This window comes from Alligator mississippiensis, chromosome 15 (genome assembly GCF_030867095.1).
Source record: "Alligator mississippiensis isolate rAllMis1 chromosome 15, rAllMis1, whole genome shotgun sequence".
Taxonomy (NCBI): domain Eukaryota; kingdom Metazoa; phylum Chordata; order Crocodylia; family Alligatoridae; genus Alligator; species Alligator mississippiensis.
The window spans coordinates 32,087,061-32,105,054 of record NC_081838.1 but is presented as its reverse complement, the minus strand read 5'-3'; the positions used below and the strand labels follow the sequence as shown (position 1 = coordinate 32,105,054).

The 17,994-nt window shown below is 45.6% G+C and overlaps 1 pseudogene; it reads left to right on the top strand.

Annotated features, from left to right (window-relative positions):
• Nucleotides 1–8,650: 8,650 nt before the first annotated feature.
• On the top strand, nucleotides 8,651–15,964 carry LOC132245635 (leucine-rich repeat transmembrane neuronal protein 4-like; annotated as a pseudogene).
• The last annotated feature ends 2,030 nt before the right edge of the window (nucleotides 15,965–17,994 follow it).

The window sequence follows — 17,994 nt, the reverse complement described above, 5'->3', positions numbered from 1 at the left end:
TACGTTTCATGTTTTATTTGACACGATATTCAAAGGGAATGCTCATAGTTATGTCCCCACTATAAAGGTGCCCTGGCCTCTAGCCCATGTGTTGCCTTTCTCTTTTACAGTGAATGACCTAACTTGGGTTTGAAGGTAGTAACAATTGCAAAATATGCTTGGACTAGGCTTCCACTTCAGCATGGGCCGGAAATCTGCCTACCCGGTAGTGAGACGCCTTTGTCCTACAGTGCTACAGCTCCACCTGGCGTGTAGTTTCTTGTCAAACTCCTCCTTGCTTCTGCAATAGAAATAACCTGGGTCAGCCTTTTTCATCCCACCTTTGCCTGCATCATTTGAGCTTCATTTTACTGCATCTAAACCGAGATGCAGTCTAAGAAATCATCCTCCCAAAATGCTGCCAGCTGGTCAGATGCTGATGCCAGCCTTCTTGTAAATCTGTGGTGTGATATCAGTAAGACCCATCATTGGAGAAATGTACCCACCGTCTTCTGTTTGATAACAATCTCTCTGAGATACTAGAAGCAAAAGGGATTGAACAGATGGGATCTCAGTGCAGAGGGGATAAAAACAATAAATCTCTGAAGGTCATGTCCTAGAAGGCCAGTGGACTCGGAGCAAACCTCCACTTCATCTCTGTGGTACATGCACACTGCTTTCCACAGCACCTGCAAATTAGTGCTGACCTAAGGACTTTTCCCAGAACCCAAGATGAACTGGAAGCAGCAGAAGAAACTATATCCCTGAAGGAGGGTGAGTACTGTGCAGTCACATTTGGTTTTGTTAGGAGGGATATAGCAACATTCCTAACTGTATCATTTTATATGCTTTTGGTTTCCACAGTAGTATTGCTCATAATGCATAATATAATTTAATATTATATATAATATCTAATAGTATATAACAGTAGTTTATATAATGTGTATAATGATATAATATCATGCATGAGAAGTCTGGATGATTTTTTATTTTTATTAAAATATTGGGTAGATGTAACAATGACCCATTTCATTGCTTTTTCAGGGACATTTATCCACTTGTGAAAAGATGCTCCATAATATTGACTTTTGATAAGATGTACATAGACAGTAGGGAAAATATGGGAAACAAGGCCAGTATTGGCTTGCTGTAAGAGATGAACAGAGAGATTTTCAGCAAGGCAGACTGATTCCTAGAGCATAAAAGGCAAGTGATAAAGGAGGAGGTGAACAGGGCCAGGCAGGAGATGAGTGCTGCTCATGATCGCAGCACGGGGCAGGGGAGATTGGCAGTGAGAAGAGTGAAATCCATAGAGGGAGACGATGGAGTGGCTGCTTAGCACGGTCATCAACCTGTAGAAAATGCCCGCTGGAATACCATTCCCAGCTTGTATCAGCTGGCTATTCCTTGTACATCCATATCCTGCAGTCAGTGGACAGATATGGGCATAAATTCAGAGGTACATGGAAAGAGGTGTACTTGGAGCATAAGGCCTAGTGTCCTCGCAGCTGAATTCAGTGAAGGGGAAGGAAAACAAGTTTAAGCTGAGCCTTTCATGTGACGTGAAATCACTTGTTCCGATTCTTTATTGGAGGAACTGGGTTTCTATTCCTTTTGGAAGTTGTATTTTATTTTATTGTTTGCATTGTTGGAATGATAACTTATGTTGCATCTGTGTTGCTAACTACTTTTTGCTGCTCAGTCAGTACTGCTATGTTAACATTTGGAAGTAAGAAAGAGTGACATGAATTTGAAGTCTCAGAATAAGCATAACTTCTAAGTGACTATGCTGCCAAAAAAATGCAATATATTTATCTCACACCTGCATTGATACAGCGCTGGAGTGCTGTGACTTATTATCCATTATTACTATTCTTCCAGCCCACATTTTGCAGTATTTGAAGTCATGATGATTGTTCCCCCTGTAAAGTGGGGATGAGCGCCTATGCAGCATTCGCTGCTTTCCATGGAGTCAGACTCTCTTATCAGAGGTTGACTTGCAGCTTCCTGCTCCTGTGAGAGCCCCTGATCCACTCCTGGGAATGGTTGTGTGCCTTTCTCTTCCAAATGTTCTGCAGTGAACAGTACACCCAGATAACATGGATGGCATTACACTTTCAAGCTGTTTGGTAGGCAGAACCATTTTGCCTTAAATCATCCAGATAAACATTGAATCACCATCCTCAAAGTTGCTTAGCATGTAATTAAACCTTCTTCTGCCAGGTGCTCTTGAGTCCATCCCGTGTTTCATGAGCCAGGGCAGTAGAAAGTAGGCTGATCCTGCCACAATAACAATGTACAAGGTTAACCATTGTAACGAAGCCGGACTAACGGTTGAAATAAAGCCTCGCCTTGTCCTGATTTGATAACTCTGGATCTCTGGTAGCACAACCATGTCAGTATTCATGAGCCACCTTTTCTGGTTATCTTCATGTGGGCATTATGGACCCATTGCTGGCTATCCCAGGCCTGCCTAGCCATGTGGTTTGAACGCTCTTTGCTTGTGAATCTGGTGCAGCCACACTGTTCTTCCCAGGAGGAGTTCTGGCGATATTATCATCTGCACCTGAGGTTTACCCTGCTGCATGTCTGCACGCAGCCTGTATGGTCTGCTGAGCAAGTCAGGCTACAGCCTTCTCTGGGTGGAGAGCAGATGCTGAGTTGTCCTCAAATATTTCTTATCCTGGCACCTGTGCTTCTCATTAAGTGTGAAGTGCACTTAAAGCAGTTTGAATGTTTTCCAGGGTAGGGCCAATGCCTTAGTTAGCCATGACCAGCCAGTATGTTTTTTTCATGTGATCCATCTCTGTGCTAGGAGGTAAGCTTTGTTAGTTAACTTTCCATTGAAGATGTATCCTTTAAGGCATTGCCTAAATGACATGTTCTTCCCAGTAAAGTGACAAGACTAGGCTGTAAGAGCAACTGTCTATTATCCAATGGTTCATAATGGTATGAATTGACAGACAGGTATGATGTGTTTTAGGGCTGTGCAAAACAGCGCAGTTTCGTTTTGACTTCTGTTTCACTGTTCTGATGGGACAGTGTTTCATTTTGCATTTTGTTTCATTAAAAAGCATTGTTCTGTTTTGTTTTGTTGGGGCTGTTTCACTGTTCCAATGTTTTGCCCATAGGCTATAATGGGGAAGCACAAAACTGCCTATAACTGGCATTTCTTGCCTGATTTGGATGAAACTTGCAGGGATGGGAGCCCCTTCTTGGTGGGCAATTCAGTAGTAGAATCATAGAAAGTTAGGATTGGCAGAGGCCTCAGGATGTCGACTAGTCCAACCCCCTGCTCAAAACAGGACCATCCCCAGCTACATCATCCCAGCCAAAGAACACAGACATAAGGGAAGTCAGACATTGATTATTATTCAGTCATTTATGAATGAAAATGACATAACTATTTTAGAAAATTCGATGTAAAAGCTGAACCAAAATTAAAATAAATGAGAAAATGAGCTGTGATACCTGGTTTGAAATAGATTTGAAGGCAGCTAATGTTATGATGGAGTGTAGAGTATTCAGGTGTTAAAGAGTTAGGAGTGATTGATCCCTCTCCTGCACCCCATCCCTTATTTAAAGATATCTCCCTCTTTACCTTGCCGGGCTGTACAGTGTGATGACCACCCTCTTGGCTACATTGAGGATTGAAACAAGGACTATGAGAGCAAAAAGCAGAAGTTACTGCTACTTGAGACAAAGAACCTACCAAAGCTATCTCATTGAAGCTGAAGAGTTAAGGCTATGTAGCCGGGGTCGGTAGCATACTCCTGTACTCTGTGGACTCGTACAGCGTGGGATCTCAACATGTGATCACTGGTGGGTTATGCTCGCACCAGACTATAAAGAAGAAGTAAATCTGAGGGTCCTACAGACATGCCTGTGCACAAGCAGTCATTTCTGAGCTATGTGCCTAAAAGATGCTGAGTCTCCATTACGGAGGTCTGCCTGAATACTGCCTGTGTCAAATATAAATAACAGTGTTCATTGGGGGAGTAGTGAGCAAAAGGGTTAGGTTGGCATACAAAGGAGGCAAGCACGTTACATCCATGCACTTGGAAAATATGTGAAACGGCTGTTTGCTGGATCACTATGGCATGAAGCAATAAACTGCAGCTCTCTATGCCCGTGTGGCCAGAGCTCTCATCCTCAAGCTGTTCAACAGAAGATGAATTAGCCAGGGGGACAGGATGTGGTAGATTCTCCATCCTTTTCTGTCTTTCAGAAACATATGAGGCAGAAGCTGTGGACTTCATGCAGAAATGTTGGGGTAAAGTTCTTTGGCAGATGTTACACAGGCCTGGCTTTCGAAATGGTTCCCCCTGGCCTTTTTTTTTTTTTTTATCAGTTAAATAAATAAGACAATGACTTGGCTGAGGCAGTCATAATTAGAGCTCTACATGCACCTTAAAAGTTTTTGTGAATGGGAGGACATTGGTAAGCAGCCAGTGGATCTAGATAATGGATTAGATGTGGTGGACAGTATTTTTAAAAATTAAATTAGCAAAATGAGAAAACATTCATAAAGCTTTTATGAAGAAGTCCTCCGTTTGTGAACCAGTTAGTGGCTGGGGCTTTTCAAAATGTGGAAGAGCATGAAAAGTCCAACTCCTGTGGCAGTCAATGGAAATGTAGGGCTTTTGAAAAGCTGATCATATGAAACAGTTTGACATAATTTATTGGGGGGGGGGTTGTTCTTTTTTTTAAATGGGGAGAACACCCTCGTCCTTCCAAATTGCGCAGATAAAGGATTCAGCATGTGTAAGTTTGTGACTCCTGCAGTTCTCCAAAAAAGACCTTACAACAGGACTCAAACACATCTTAAATGCACAAAAACAAGAAGACAAACATAAAGAATTTGCAACACAGTCTTATTTTTTAGAATCCCGTGATTTAGAAATCATGACGTTCAAAATGACCCCCCACCACCCCACTCCCCAAATTTGCTATTATATTGATCGGGCGCTGAATTAAATAAATGCAGTCATCAATCAAGATGATAAAGAATGGATTGCAGTGTAAGCAAGGTTAGTGGTTATTAGTATTGCTAATTTTTGCAAGTTAGTGATGATCGCGGGCAGGACACCTTGTCATTTGGAGCATCCAAACCTCTATACGCCTTCCTAAACTTCTTCATGTAAGATGTCTGTGATTCCTGTGCCTAGATAGACCTGGACTAGAAATCTCAAATGACATTTTCATTCCTGTCTTGTACACTTTCCTGACTATTGAACTAGTTTTCTCACTATGGTTTGTGAGAAAACCAAGGAAAAACCCAGACTGCTGTTGTTGACTGAAACCTTTTGGGGAGCGGGCATTGGTGGAACCGCCAAAGATTTCAGTTTTGGGGGTTACGGTTTTCCAATTAAAAATCAAAAGTTTAGGAGAGAAAGATCATGACATTTTACAGCAGCAAATAAAGCTATTTTCTTGCTTCCCTGAGAGCATCTAGAATGAGGACAGTTCTGGCACTTTGTCTCATAGAAAAGGAAGTGATACAGAAGCCCAGGAAAGAAAACCACATGGAAATGTTTTCAGTCTTTTTAGATCTTCCTTGATCTGGGGGTGGGGGGGGAGCAAAACCTGATTCAATTCAGCTTTGGTTATTCCACATACTTCTTAGCAATCTGTCTATTCCAAGTCCCAGGATCCCAGACTCTGGCACTGTTTACATTAGGAAATATTATTGGGCTTAAATATGAATGAGAACAAAAATGATGCTGATCACAATGACATGTTGCCATTACAATTAAACCTTGAACCCAGCTGGTTGCCTCTGGCATGGGACTAGCTTGATAGCTTGATCTTGATAACTGTCAATCACCATCATAGTTAGTCATGCAAATACATCCAAATTCAAAACCTTGCACCATTATATGCAAATGGCCCCAAATCATTATAAGAGGATAAAAGGAAAACCTGGATCAAGGCATATCCCAATAGTGAGATGTTGAGATTGTGGAACAGGATGAAAAATGTTGACTTGAGCCTATTTCTGTGTTTTATTGGCAGTGAGGAATTTTGCTTGGCCCTAGGCAATGAAAGCCAAATACTGAACTCTTTTGGCAGGTGTGACTCCTGAAGTTGACTGAGACTGGTTGAGAGAGAGAAAGCAGAGACTGTTTGGTGACCTTGATTTCATTTAAAGCTGATTGCAATATTAAACCCTCACTTTTTATGTAAGGAAACACTCATACTGGAGGCAGTAATCTTTTTGCTTGATAAAGGAATAAGAAATCTAGAAAAAAACAGGCGTGGAATCAGGCCCTGAAGAATGATGGGATTTTATTTTTGTTAATACAGGTAGAATGAATAGTGGTAGCATACAGAGACCTCACATAAGATCAAGGTTTATTGTGCTAAGTGCTTTCTAGACACATAGGCTATTACTTTCAGACTTTCCACAGCACGTACAAATGAGGACAAATTTTTCTAAAGAGCTTGGGTCCATCTTAGGCATGTCAGTAAGTGGCCAGATTTTCTGAAAATATTTACATGTTGAGGGCTGAACCATCTGGAAAATCGGGTCCATGCATCAAGAATCGTATGCCCCTGATTCAAAGCCCAGTGACATCTTTCCAAAGAATTTAGCAGGAGTTGGATCAGGCCCTCAAATAAGCAAGGTAGATCAAGGTTGGGAGATGAAACGCTACAGAAGTGATGGTTGCAAAGAAAATTGAAGTAGAAACCATGTGTCCTGAGTCCCAGGCCAGTGCTCTGTCGGTGAGACCTGACTGCTTCTGAATTTGGAAAAAGGTGTCTGTAAGTATGCCTTTCCAGCCTTGCATTATGTAATCCGGGTACCAGCCCAGTAGTTGCCACCCTGCCCAATATCAGGGATGGTGTGGTGAGAGTGGGGCAGGGCTTCTGGCCAGCACCAATTTATTTCCCAGCCAGCCCCTGCTCCCCCCAGAGCACCCTGTGTTCCCAAGAAGGCCTAACACTTAACTGATTTAACAATTTACACTTTATTTACAAAACAAGAATAATAGGAAAGGTGACTTACACGTGAACTTCAGTGGCATAACCAGAACCACAAAACAAACCCGAATGCATTAGTCAACCCTTGACTCAAGACCCCCAGGTAGGGGAACTGGCAGCTTTCAGCCGCTGCTGAAGTACTGCCACAAGGAAGCAGGGTGCTCACTCCCAGCAGCTCCAACAGGCTTCCCAATAAGTGACAGACTGCAATAGGTTCAGCTCCTCTGGTCTGCAGCAATCAAACTGTATCAAACCCAAACCCACAAAGAGGCTGAAGGGTGACCCTCCGTGGCTACCAAAAAAGCAAGCAACAGAGTAGGCTCCTGCAGCAATCAGCATGACCCCAGCACAAAGCTCAGGGTCTCCATGCAATGACCATCAGCTGCAGAATAAGTGACAGGACTGAGTCCCCTCAGGGCAGTCAGTGGCAGAGGGCCAGCAGCACAGGCAGCTCCCAGGGGTCGTTGCTCCAAACCCCTGCTCCAGATGACTTGCCGGGCACCCAACATGCCTCGCGGCTCACCAATCCCACTCCGAGTGCCAGCCTGCGCCCCAAGCTCCCAGGGACCCTCGTGCTGGCACTCTGCTGCTCCTAAGGATCCCAGTGCCTTGCCTGCTGCTGTCCCGCTTCCCCAGGGAATGTGAGGGATTTCCTCAACTCAGTGGCCCAGCTCCCTGCTCCAGAAAAGGGTGCCACGTGCACTCCTGGCCGCGGCTCCCTGTCTGCTGCAGGGCTGGAGGCACGGCTGACTGCTGCTGCCTTCTCCCAGGGCCATCGAGGCTCTTCAGAGGGGTTTCTGCTCTCTTGGCTGGGTCAGCTCACCCCAGCTCTTCTTAGGTCTCCTGTGCCATTCCCCAGAGTCACTGCCAGGAGCCCCCACGCCAGTTCGGCTGCTGCTTTTATCCACTCTGGCAGTCCCCCCTGGCTTGCAAACTGGCCAGCCAGGGCTCGGGGGGGGGGGCAGCCCCAGCCATCTCCCTTCCCTGCGAATGAGGGGATTGAAAACCCCTTCTTTCCACTGGCTTCCCCTGCTCCACAGGGTAGGGCTCCCCAGCTCCACCCTTGGGCTTGCTCTGAGTTCACCGGCACTGTTTCTAGCCCAGGGTAAGTATTTCAAGCTGATCTGATGAGCCCACATTGGCAGTCTGTTACAATTATATGTTGAACTTTATATTTTTTGCCTGACAAAAAGCACTTAGTGGAGTTTTAAAAAAATGCCATTTTCAGTCTGTTTACATTTCAACATAGCACTTTTAATTAAATACCGTTTATGCAGATGATAGATTTGTATATTTTACAACCCCCACCTAGTAACTTTAACAGCATTTTTATTATTCGTCTATAAGCATCCCCCCTCCACACCAAGCCCCCTGCAACGAATAAAGGGATTAAAAAGAGCCTATAATTCACACAAGAAAAAGATGGTGGTTTAGGCATGCAGCTTTGTAAATATGCAAGGATGAGGTGGTTTTTTTGGTCAGTTATAGTAATTGCAGGAAAATCCATGGTATAAACGTTTAATAATCTGGGAAGGAAAATGGGGTGCGGGAGGGAGGAAGCAATACTGTGTCTTTAATTTTCTTTTCTGAAAGAGGAATGTGCATAAGCAATGGCAGGATCACTTGTCCGTGCCTTTAATGTGTGATCCGTTCTCTCCAGTGGAGGGCACTCGGTGCACCACAAACACCCACACGCTCCGGAGCATCCTCGCTCTCTGGAAAGCCTGCCCAATTTGACAAGAGTTGCCTCTCAGCACAGCTACAAGACACTTTCAACCTGACCGGCTAAATGGATAAACCTGTCCGGCATAGCTCTTAAACAGCACAGGAGACCTGCTGGCTTCAAGAGTTGGAGGATGGATTGCTGTGCCTGAGAACGGCAAAGGGCAGCAGAATAAGGGGTGCTAGGTACAGGAAGATTTAATTTTTATTCCTCCCAGAGAAGTTGGTTTACCTGCTGTGCTATAGCTCTTAAATGCAGGTTTCCAATTAATGGTGATGGTTCTCTGATGACTTGCACAATGGCTCTCTGAGCTTAGTATCCCCCCCCACCCCACCCTGCCTCTGCTGTACCCTCCCCATCCCTGGTCCTGTCTTCCCCGCCCCCCTCTACTCCCTTCCCCTGTCCCTTCCTTTCCTCATCCACCAAATTCTTTCTTGTCCTCTCTAGGAAACTTTGTGTGTGTTACTGGCATGCCCATCGGATGGTGGTGATGCGAGTGGCAGCTGTGCTGTGGCATGAAGGTTGCGATAGTTTAAAGAAAGGAGCCCTATGTAAAAAAAAAACAAAAAGAGCAAGAGAAAGAGAGAGGGAGAAGAAAACAGCCGGAGGAAGAAAAAAGGGAATACATTTGTGGATGACAAAAGGATGGGTAAGTGACCTTTTGTTGCTGCCTCCTTAGCACAGCTGCAAGTGTACAGTATATTTTTTCAGCTGGATTATTAGCTGATGGAGAGCAGGGACCAGTCTGAACAGCAGCAGTGCAGTCCTTTGCCAGGCGTTCTTGCTAGTATATTTTTTGATTGCGTATCCCCCCCTCTTCACAAGCACACGCACCTTTCCCCCCCCCCCTTCCCCCCAGTTGTTTTATGTGTAATTAATCTCTAAATGCATGCACGGAGCTGACCACCACAGTGAGTCCTTTCATGATCTAACTCACCCATACACCTCTAAATAGGTGTCTGTATCCGTCTGAGGTGCACACGTATGGGATTTCCTTTGGGTTTGTGTGCACGTTAGATAAACCTGTATTGAGATTATGCAGGTTGTCAGGAAGGATTGTGACAGTTTGCAGCATGTGCGAAGTAAGCAAAAGGGGGGTGATTTTGTTGGTTTTGGGAAGGCTGACTTGGTTTGTCAATAAATACCCCTAGTATAGCTGGTGGATCTCCAGCAGTCATTTGTCTTATTTTTCCAAGTGTGACAGTTTTAATTTCCATCCCCCCCAACTCTGCAACAGCTGGAACATATTTCTAGCTGGCTGCTGCTGGCACACAGGCAATAGCATAAAGATCAGGATTTAAATTAGAGAGCTAACCATTGAAGTGAGAGAGAGAGACACAAAGGGTTTTTAAATTAAAAATGATTTCACTTACTGCCTCTTGGTTTAACACTGGAATTAATAACTGCAGCATAGGGTATGTCTGTGTGTGTGACAAATAATAAAATGACTATTTACAGAGAAGATAACAGGCCTTTAATGAATTCTGTTGATGGAAGAATGCAGCCAAATGCTGGGTGGGAATACAGCTCTGGACTGAGCCAGGGGGTCTCAAAATTATGATTTGCTCTGAGAAAGTGTGTGTGTGTGTGTGTGTGTGCAGGTTGAAATTTCTGAGACTTGCCACAATTATTCAGAGACTGTGCAAAATCTGACTGCTCTCCCAAAGCAGCATAGACAATGAGGAAGGATCAGCCTGACATCTGAAGTGCAAAGTATTCAAATCAGCGGTAGTGAGGAACAGCAAAGGGGGTCCAGATGAAAATATGACTCTTTAAGTGTAACTCTTTTTGCTGATCTTAATGCAACTGTAAACATGCTGAAGGGTTTCCTTGGAGCGTGCAAGTTCAGTCAGGGCATTTGCACCCTTGAGACAAGGCTCTGCGGCAGGCTGTGCACACAGGATGCATGCATGAGATTCAACAGCTGGAAATCTAGGGCAGGAAGCCTGGGGAAAAAAAAGGGAAACCAGCTGGGGAGTGGGGAGCTGAAGGTGTGCGGAGAAGGGCTGCTACTGCGGGCAGAGGAGCCACCAGCTTCTAGGCACCCAAGATTGCCTTTACTGAAGGAGCAGCGGTTGTGCAAATGGGTTCCCCTCCCCACCCTTAAGTTCCCCGGGTGCAGGAAGTCCCTGGAGGGAAACCAGGACAGGGGTTGCTAGAGGAGGTTTTCTGGGAGAGCTGCAGAAAGCAGCTGTGTGGGAGCTCCAGCAGACAGCTCAATAACGCACAGCTGAGAAAGGTGCTCCAGGTGCTAACCATGGGAGATCTGCCTTGGGAAGTGTTTGCGGAGCAGTGTGAGTGATTGTAGGTGCCCAGGAAAGACTGGACAAGGCAAGAAACCTGGGTCTCTGGAGCAGACACGCTCCTGACAGGCCCCCGCAACTTCCGTCCAGATGATGGCATCGCCACCCCTCTTGTGAGGGAGAGTGAGCACCGCTCCCCGGGGCTCCACTGCAGCCACTGCACAGTGGGGTACTTTGCTGCAGGCAGAGGGATTTTGTGGAGACCTGGCTGACTAAGTGTATATATCTATTATAAGTTGCCTGAGTGGTAAGGTTGATAACATAACTGCTTTTGTTAGATGATGAGTATTTGCTTTATCTGCTGGTATAGATCATTATTGAGCTTATTGAAAACAGCTCAGTAATGAGCTATCATTAATAGCCCAATAGCTCAAACAAGTTTAATAGCTCCGTAGTTTGCACAAGTAATATAGCTATAATGGCTCAAGAATGAACAATAGTTTGTTATTTATGGGATGTCTAATTTGTCAGTCTCTGTTATTATTTGTCAATCTCTGAATTGATATTGTAAATAATAAATTATTATAAATAGTTACTTAGTGTGTGGTCTGGTGTGGGGAGCACCAAGGAAGAGTGCTCCAGTGAGTGGTGCTCCCAGCCTGTAGACAGAGTGGGAGTAGACCAAGACCTATTGGCACCCCAGGATCCCAAAAACTTGGACATGGCTCCGGGTAATGCCGCTGCCAGGGTCGCACAATACTGGTATAAAAGTGTGTGTGCATACATATACACACATACTCATACTTCTATATAGGTGTATGTGTGTGTACATGTGTATATATATACACACATATATGTAGGTATGCACATGCAGTACATAAAAATAGCACACATACAAAATAATAGATATTCAAATATCAGTAGATGTGTTTACATCCATATAATGCACTTATAATGCAACCTTGAAAACTAAATTGTGAGCTGTGTATATTAATGAAGGCATCCTCATGATATCGGGGTCCCGTACATCTGCTACACAATATAGATACCCATGTATGCTTTATGATAGTGTTTGTGTGTGGGTGTTTACAGTCCATGCTTTTTCTTCCACATGAAAAAGATCCCTCGATGCTGGTTAGTAAGATTTTCATCTAGTCTTTCATTTTGCAATAAAGGTATGTTTTAAATGCAGGTCAAACTTTATTATGTGTCAGCTGTTCACTGTAGCTCCTTTTTATACTCAGTTTGCAGGGGAGGGGTGCAGGCTGGAAAAGATTTACAAGCAGCTGGGTTTATTAAGAAATATTTTACTTCTTGTTGAACTACCAAAGCAGGGGCTGAGTTTTCTATTGAAACCTGCAGTGAGTTCAGAACGGTGACTTGACAGATACGTTTATTGTTAAAAACTCAGCATCCAGTGATAAGGATATATCCGCTACACAGTGTGCGTATGTACATGAGATCAAGGGAAGAGCAGACAGGCTCTCGGCCCATCTTTGGGATCATAAATCACACACAAGTAATTGAATAACCACAGTGGTGGTGGTGGTGTGGGTGCGGGGGGAGGGGGAGGCAGGCTAGGAAGTGAAACGATAACAGGCATTTACATAGCAAACAATGCAGGAAGGGACAAACAGGTTGTCTCCAAATCCACTGGACCTCCAATGCCTCGGTAGAAGCCCCGCTGACATAAGTAATCTCCTGGTGATTTATTTTAATAGTTTTACAATGCACATTTGTCTTCTTTTTAATATTGCAGATTTCCATTTAACGAAGCAGCTGAGAGGCATGAGTGTGGTGTTAGTGCTACTTCCTACGGTGCTGTCTGGTACGCTCACTGAGGCTCAGCGCACTTGCCCCAAGAACTGCAGGTGTGATGGCAAAATTGTGTACTGTGAATCTCACGCATTCAGAGATATCCCTTGGAATATTTCTGGAGGATCTCGGGGCTTATTGCTGCACTACAACAGCATCCAGAAGCTTAAATCAAATCAGTTCGGGTGCCTGAATCAGCTCATCTGGCTTTATCTTAGCCATTATTACACCAGGTCCGTGGATGAGGATGCATTTCAGGGGATCCAAAGGCTGAAGGAACTAATTCTGAGCTCCAACAAAATTATTCATCTGCACAACAAAACATTTCACCTGGTCCCCAATCTCTGCAACCTGGACCTTTCTTACAACAAGCTGCAGGTGTTACGGTCGGAGCAGTTTAAGGGCCTTCGCAAACTCTTGTTCTTGCACTTGTGATCCAACTCGCTGAAAATGGGACCAGTCTGAGTTTTTCAAGATTGCTGGAACTTTGATTTTCTGGATTTGGGCTACAACCATGTGCGGAGTCTGTCCCGCAATGCTTTTGCTGGCCTCCTGCAGTTAACAGAGCTCCATCTAGAGCACAACCAGTTTTCTAAGATCAGCTTGGCCCACTTTCCATGCCTCTCCAACCTTTGATCCATTTATTTGCAGTGGAATACGATCCGGTCTGTTAGCCCAGGGTTAACGTGGACTTGGAACTCCTTGCACAACTTGGATTTATCGGGGAACGACATGACGGGAATAGAGCCCAGGACGTTCCAACGCCTGCACAACCTGCACAAGCTGAACCTGGATGCCAACAAACTCACCACCGTCTCTCAGGAGACCATCAATACATGGCTTTCACTAATATCAATCTCTCTGTCCGGAAATCTGTGGGAATGTACTCAAACCATTTGCCCTCTGTTTACTTGGCTTAAGGATTTCAAGGGGAATAAAGAAAGCACTATGATATGTGCAGGCCCTAAGCACATGCAGGGTGAGAAGGTGAACGATGCTGTGGAAACACATAATATCTGCACTGAAATCCAGGTGGCGGTTACTGAAAGATCATACCAGGCACCTAAAATGCCCCTGAGGCCACTTTTTATTCCCAAACCTACCCTTTCTAAACTGGAAGGTAATTAGCCAACCTCCGTTATGCCAAGTCCTTCTCCAGATCTGCCGGCTCCTGGAGTGGAACCAGAGTACGAGCGTGTTTCCTTTCACAAAATCGTTGCTGGGAGCGTGGCCCTCTTTCTTTCAGTGGCTATGATTTTGCTGGTTATCTACGTGTCGTGGAAGTGCTACCCAGCCAGCGTGAAACAACTCCAGCAGCACTCTGTTATGAATCTCTGAATCAGAATTGAATCAGGAGACCAGTTAAAAGATCGGAATCAATTTGAAGCTCTCTGAATCAATTCAGAAAAGATTTGGAGAGATCGGTGATTTGGGCAATCCCTGCTTGCTGCTGCAGGGAGCTGGAGTTGGACTCCCTGCTGGTAAGTAGGGGATGGGCAAGGTGGGGGAGGGGCTGGAGGAGGAGGGAGGGGACCATGGGGTACCCCTGCCAGCACCCTCTGACCACTCCCCGTTCTCCCAGCCTCCCCCCCCCACCCCCACACCCATGGCTGCCCTACCCACCCCAGCTCCCGGCTCTTTAAAAAAAAAGCCCCCACTCTCCGGCTGCTGCCAGGTGCAGGGGTGATCCCAGCTGCCCCCCACTGTCCCACGCACTGTGTGGGGCTTTGCCATGGGCTCCCCAACCCCCTCCTGCTCTTCCTCCCCTTGGCTGCCCTGCCCACCCCAGCTCCCAGCCCTTAAAAAAAAAAAAAAAAAAAAAAGCCCCCACTCACCAGCTGCTGCAATGGCCTCAGGGCTTCTGGGGGCTTGTAGCAGAGCCCCCCATGCAGCACAGGGCAGCAGGGATTGGCTCCTGCCTGGCAGCAGCCAGCGAGTCAGGGCTTTTATCCATTTTTTTTAAAGGGCTGGGAGCTGAGGCAGGGCAGCCATGCAGGGTGGGGCTGGGAGAGCGGGTGGGGATCAGGGGGCCGTGGCAGAGACCCCCTATGCAGCGTGGGATGGTGGGGAGCAGCGGGGATCGCCCCCCTGCCGGGCAGCACCCAGGGAGTGGGGCTTTTTTTTTAAAGAGCCAGGAGCTGGGAAAGTGGGTGGGGGATGGGGCTGATTCAGCTGTGGCCAAAGCTCTGAATCGGATTCGGATGAATCTCTTCAGGGCAGCGAGTCAAATCACCGAGTCAAATCACCGTCCCCCGAATTGGCCAACTTCAAATTGGAAGCGAACGCTAGCCGTTTTGCACAGGCCTAATAGCCATAGACATGGATGGTAGTCTCTCGAGAGCAAAATCAGTGGTATTATTAACGCAGCAGATGCTCACCAGGTTTTCCCATGGATGTAGGCCCCCATTTCTGAAAATACTAAATGTGTTCAACTCATCTGTATTAAACCATAAAACCAGAACTTAGGAATATGCTGACGTCCCGGTTGCTTTCAGGGACTTAAAAAGTTAAGCCACTTTGACATGAGGTACAGGCATATGTGCTTTACTGAAGAACATCCCCAGGGCTATTGACCTTCACCTTTCAACAGCACCAAATCCCCTGTCATTGTTTGTATCAACTGTATCTGGCTGATGTTTCTGATCAGTCCATCTTTTGGGTGAGTCTGGGTGCTCCTTAATCCTAGAAGTATGGCAGTGTGGCCTGTGTCTACTTTTACTCAACTAGACAGGCAGTTTTAAATCCACGTCCAATTAAATCTACCAGTGGCCTTCAGAGACATTCTGCTACAAAGCCATGGGTGACAAAGACTAAATATTAGCACTGGTGAGAAAATGCTGCCTCTGTATTTCACATCTGTGAGTTTTCAGGACATATGGACCATTTGGAGAAGGAAATTTGACTGAACTGGCCAAACCATTTTGTCTTTGCAGATCACAATAAAGTTCACTGGTTTGGAAGGACTGGTGCAGCAGGAAGGTGACTTATCCACATCTCTGTTCTTAGGGCTTCTGGGACTTGTTCCCTAGAGCCCAGCTTAGCTTTGAAGCACAGAATCAGAAATAAGCCATCCTGGATTCATGTATTTTCAAGCCAGAAATTTTTATTTGGATTGTTTAGTTTAATCACCTTTCCTCTACTGTATCCTGCTTCTTGTCCAGGATATGTAGCATCTGGGAGCACAACGATATCTATATATGTGTGTGTAAATATATATATATATATATATATGTGTGTGTATTCACTAATTCTCACACATACCACCCACCTACACATACACACAGGTGAGTTCCTAAGTTGGATGTTGTGATGTGTATGTATTCATGTGCTTGATGTACTCGGGATACCTGGGGAAAGGTTAAGGTAAGAAGTGGAAGTGTAGGGAGTTAAAGTTACTGGAAATGAAAATCAGTGGGACTGGGATTAGAACCGGTAGACTAGAGGGGCCTGGGCTGAAGAACTGAGGCTCGGGGGTAACTTTAGATTAATTGATCTTAATTGATTAAAAGACAATGCCCAAAGCCTGCAGAACAGGGAAGCATGCCGGCACAGAGTCTGGGACTGGAGCCAGAGCTACAGAGGAGCTGAAAAGGTAGATGGGTACAGGGAAAATGGGACTAAGGGAAAGTGTGGGCATTAAAGAGGGGCTCTGGGTGTGGGGAGCCAGAGGATGGCTCCGGGGCAGCTAGAGAAGTTCCAGGGAGCAGCAGTAGGTGCTGGAAGCTGGAGACAGCTAATAGGAGCTGGGAAGCTGCGGTGAGGGGGGGTGGAAGATTACAGGAGTTGTGGGGGAAGCCTGAAAACAGAGAGATGGACAGCAGAAAATCACAGGAAAAGCAGCAGGGACAGCAGGAAAGCAAGGAGAGGCTGAGAGGTGGCAGAAAAGGGGAGATGGAATTGGGAGGAGACCGGGAAACTAGCAGAGAGTGTGGGAACTGGAGCTGAGAGAGAGAGAATGAGGCTGGAATTTCAGATAGGGAAGGGACTGGGACTCAGTAAAACACGACCCAACTCAGGGTTGCAAATGACAGTGGTTTTACTGAACAGGGGAGAAGGTGACACAATGCCAAATTTGTTCCCTTGCACGCACGCACGCACGGACACGCGTGCGTGCACACACACACACACACACACACACACACACACACACACACACACAATGGCAGCAGGGGTTAAAGAGGCTTGGTGCAGGGGCTGAAGTCCACTGAAGTCCAGGAGGAGAGAGGGAGACACAGAGAGAGAGAGAGAGAGAGAGAGTCCAAATTGTAGGAGGAGGTGTGCAGGTAATATCTACCTATCCAGGCTGGAAGGGGTCCTTGTCCAGTAGGTGTTGTCCAGAGGGGGATCGCCAGCAGGGCCTCTGGGTGGATAGGCAGCGTGGCATGGTGCTGGTCCAGATGGAAATGGCGTTCCCACTGGGTATGTCTTCACTGGCCCTTTCTATAGGGGCAGATCTTGTGTGACCCTAGTGACAGGAGGCATGGCCAGGCAAGGGTCAGCCCCTGGTGTACTGAGCATGTGTGCTCCATGCAGGGATGTGTGGTTTCTGGTGTCTGTAATGGTGAGAGTTGCTGGTTTTGCAGGTTCCTTTGTCTTTCAAATGCTGGTCTTGTCTCTGTTCCTGGGTGAGGTCTGTGGTTCCTGGGTGAATCAATGCAAGGTGATGGCCCAGTCATTACAGGCCATTCAGTAGAGGCCTGCTACCATTGTATTTCAATGACTTCCACTCACACTTATCCATCGGGGAACCAATTTACATGGGAGGGGTATGTGACTCTCACAGCTGCGACATGGGATGTCCAGACAGAGGACAGAAGATGGAGGCTTGACATAAAAAAAAAAAAAAAAAAAATGGAAAATTGACATGACTTGGGTTCACTTACAAACACAGGCCTAAACCATACAATATCCAGCTGAAACAATAAAAATGAATACAAAAATGATGATAATACAATATACAACAGTAAAAATTAATACAAACCTAATAATTATACAATATAAAACAGTGGATATCCAAGAACTTGCTACCGAAATAGAAATGTTTAAAGCATATCCTAAGTTTGAGCTCACTTATACTTATCCATAGGGAATAGAGAAGGAGAGAAAAAGTCAGAAATGGTTGCGGAAAGGGGAGGGAATGCATTTTAACATATATTAAAAAAAAAACAAACAGAAAAACTGGGGGTTTTGCTACAGTAGTGCATTGCTACATCACAGTAGGGTGACATGTAGACATGTCCTTATAGCCTC